Source organism: Frankliniella occidentalis, unplaced genomic scaffold (assembly GCF_000697945.3).
Source record: "Frankliniella occidentalis isolate FOCC.00 unplaced genomic scaffold, Focc_3.1 Scaffold232, whole genome shotgun sequence".
Lineage (NCBI taxonomy): Eukaryota > Metazoa > Arthropoda > Insecta > Thysanoptera > Thripidae > Frankliniella > Frankliniella occidentalis.
In genome coordinates, this window is record NW_026267358.1 from 348,662 (window position 1) to 353,082 (window position 4,421).

A 4,421-nucleotide genomic window follows, 5' to 3' on the forward strand; every position below is an offset into this window, starting at 1 on the left:
ATGTATGCCAGGCGCGTCGCAGCGTAACAGTGTTTCGTGAGATATCGCGAAGCCTGTTACGCGAGACGTGGTCTGGCGTACATCTACCTAGTTTAAAATTTAGGTCACAATTTGTCTTAATTACTAAACTAGTTCAAGATTCTAGTAGTCCATTTACAGAACCAAAAGAACACCAACTACAACATGTGGAGTGAAGTGTATGTATTGCCTTAGTTGGTAGCACAGCACCGGACTTCATAACAAACAAAATGTCTTTATTGCGATTTATCACTGTAAGTACACATCTATTTCCAGAAGTCTTACATGTAGTGCCACTGTTACTGGTCGAAGTCATACCTTCCTCATCAAAATGATCTTATTCTTTTTGTTACAGTGAAGGAATGCTACGAGACGTGGCCACGGTGAGAGAAGATAACTTGATTAACTTGATGTTAACTTGGCCCGAGAGTGATTATTATGTAATAAAGAAGTGAATTAGAAAAAGCAAGTTCAACATTTTTTTCTAGGCCACAATGCCGTTCCAGGAGGTTATTCTATACATTGTTGCTGAGCGATTAGCGAAGCCTATTATTAAGTATTGAACTTAGGTTAACCACTAAGTCTACATTGCACATTGTTGTTACTGAATGAAATATGATCATTTAGTCCGTTGAAAAATGTATGCCATAATCTTCAGCAGCACAGTCGCCTCATCACAGCAGTTATAGATAGCACAACAGCGACCACCTGTTAGAAATGAAAACATTAATGTGTTGTGAGAGGTGCTGGTACACTTCAATATGCAGGAGTTATATCTAGCTTCATAACTCGCGGCCCCGCAGCAGGACGCCTGCAAACGTTTCAGAAGCAAAGTTGCACCAGCCATGCCAATAAACATAGGTTATAAGCGATCTGTGATTACTGATTGAATGGAGGGGACGTCTAAAAATGCCGCCCCACCCAGCTCACACTTAAACCTCACAAAAAATGACGGGATTCTGATGGAATTACTCACATCTGTCCGAAATCCATCCCTTTTTTGACGGCTGAGCTCCCTTGGAACATTGCTGTCAGCTGTCAGTGTCGTCTGCTTGACTTTGACAGCCGGAGCGGAGAGCGGAGAGAGTGGACTGCACTAGTACCACCGCGACCGCGTCCCGCGTCAAACTATTATAATTCTACTCCATTCCGACTTCGACTTCGACTGGTTAAGAGCAGCCGACCAATGCCTAAACGAATGCCGTTTTGTTGGAATTTTGTTGTTGCTGGCTCCAATCATCTCCCATGTCCAAATGAAGTAATTTACATATTGGTAGCAGTGTAAATAGGAGAGAAAACAAAAGTTTGCTTCGCCGAGAAGGCAAGGCGGAGAGGTCGTCTGCTACGCCTAGAGAAGACGGATACGAATAGGTAATTTTCGGTCATTTGTCGTCAAAATGACTGAGTTTTGGCCCACATTTTGACGTACCTCGTTACCAAAATACATGACGCCCTCGTTAGTTTTTCGTGTTTATTGGGCGAGAGAGAGGGGGAGGTGCATAGTTCAATGCTACATGTATGATCTGCGTCCAGTTTTGTACGCGGGTACTTGTTCTCAGCTGTGTAGGAAAAAGATTGAAGAAAAGGAAGTACAGATTTAAAAAACTATTGAGATTAATAAATTAGAAACAGCAATATCAATATTAAAATACAGTAATTCTATTGGGAATCATACTGAAAAGAGAAAAAAGATCAAACATTGTTCTATGAAAGCCAAGAGAAAGCCTTGTTTCTGCAGCTGTTTCTTAAATTATTAAATTTCTAGTGTTCCATATTATTTTCAACTGCTCTGCTGAGGTTAATGGTTTTAATTTTTAGGTAGTGTTGGTCAAGCCAAAGGGACCAATAAGCTGTTTGTCACTGTCTGCCTTATATCAGCGAGTCCGCAATAACTGCTGCTGGACCAGTTCAACGCATGAGGCACCCAGTCCCACCAAAGCGCCATGGATGTGATGGAGAAGAGCGTTTATATTCAGAGCGTCCAGCTATGACATCTTTTAAGTTAAATGGTATGTTACCTATTTTTGTTTCTGGTCTGTTTATTTTATTTATCATTGTTATATTATTCTTTCATACCATAATAAGGTCGCTTTGAATCTTATTTCTTCACAGCTGCAGAGGACAAAAGGGTAGGGTCAGAGGACATTATGAATCAGGTCAGCAGGATGTTAGCACCGGTAATGCTCCACCTCCGAGTGACAGATATCCAAATCACGCAGAACTTCTAGTCCCTAAGAATTCTATATGGTAAACTTTCTGCACTTGAAAACATTTTACCATATTGCTTTATATTTTTTTCTGGAATCAGTTTTTATTTTGTTTATTTATTCCTATCTAGGAAGTGAGCGTGACACTCCACTCAAGTCTCACCACAAGAAATCATCAGATGAGTCTTGGTATTTCGTGTATTAATTTGTCCTCTTTGTCTGCTCAGTTTGTTTTGACCTTATTTAACCAGGTAATAATTTGAAGTGTTTCTTTTTGTGACAGACCCCTTCTTCTATCATAGTGAAGTGAAGTGAAGTGATGATGAGATTGACAAATTCTCAGTTGGTTTTGTTATAACAACGGCCTGTGAGAAGGGACTGTAAGGTAGCTGATTTGTTTGGCAATTCTGACGATGGTACTGAGGGTAAATCTTACTTGAGTGTCATAGTTATCCGGTCGGGCAAATAGTGCCTAACTAGTCTGATAATGGCTTATTGTCTGTCACCAAAGGGCACGAAATCTTCAGACATGGGTGGTGCGTGCTCTTCTTGATATAATAAAATAAGGTGTTGATCTTCAATCACTTCTGCTTATTGCTGCTCAGCAGCTCTTTGTTTGAGCATTTGAATTCATTATTATATTCTAATATAAGCAGCTTTATTGGACTTTGTAATAGCACTTTGAATTATAGCCTAAAAAGTTGGTGGTTCAATAACAGAGCACCTTGGTATATTTGGCTAATTTGATTAAACTCATGTTGTGATAACATTCTAAACTCTACTAAAATGCTTTGGATTTATTCAATTCTACTAATTTCAGGTGTCACTTCATGATTAGATAGACCGACACCTGTGGAGAGGTGATTCTCAAAGATTTCCGAGGTAGCGTCCAAAGGCTGTATTTATTTTCATAATGCTTGAATTTCAACTCTTGGATTTAATTTTATCATCTGAAAAGCAGTGGATGGACTTGGACAATGTAAGGAAATAGTATTTGATGTGGATTTCAGCCTAAATACATGGGTTTTATGGTAAGATGCATGAATAAGGAGAGGGAAATAAGAGCAGGGGGGGAGATCTGAGCTGCTTCTTATTGATTCACTTTCTTCCCTCTCATAGTTCTATGTTTCAACTCCAGAATTCAATATTATGTTGGTGAAAGCAGCACAAACATTTGGACGATTGTAAGGAAATAGAATTTGATATGGATTGTAGCCTAAATAGTTGAGTTTTATGGTAATCTTAGTAAAAGAGAAGAGGGGGGGGGGATGATGCTCAATCAATTTTTTCTTTTCTAGCTCTGAGGGCAGCTTCAACCATGGAATTCCATATTATGGGCCTAAGAGCAGCAAATACACTTGGAAAGTGTAAGGAAGTACTACTTTGATATGCATTTCAATTTAAAATGTTGTGTTTTTGATACAAATTGTGTTTTTGTTATGCCAAATGTATGGACTTGGATGTAGGGAAATAATAGTAGCCTTTGGATTTCAACTTATTTATTCTTGATTTTAGGTATATAGTGTGTTTGCCCCCGACCCTATGTGGACAAAAAGTTCAACTCAAAGATTTTTCGATTCTATCTTGCGGGTAAGGTTTGGAATTAAGAAACAATACAACTTAGAAGTACTATTCATACTGATATTCAAAAGAAATAAGATTGGTTATTTGGTCAAAACACATTCATTTATTATTTTTTATTGATTTTAAAGATTTGATTTTCACATTGTTTATATCTAGTTTAATCGAGAGATGAGTGTCTCTTTGAGATAATTAGTTTTGGTAACACAGCAGCATTGATGATTTAAATCATGCCGAAGTAAGTCAATTGATTTTTATGGTGAAGTTTTTTTGTGCCATCGTTAGATGTACTCAAACTTTTTATGACAGTGTCTTTACATTTTGTAGGGGGCGAGACTCCTTCTTCATATGAAATATTTATAATTCTTACCATGATATCAAACTACACTGCACTAACACTGTCACTAACTTTTTTGATTAACACATTGCTTTATTTGGAGTTGAGTTCTTAAAATTGATAACTTCCTGTAGTTTGCTGTCTTGCGTTGTCATATAATGTACCAAAGAGGTGTGTCTGTTAATTAAGTTGCAAGACTTGTATGGAATGGTTGTAAACATAATGTCTGAACTACTTATTGAGGTTGATGGGTTCCACATATAAAGGATCAATTGTTG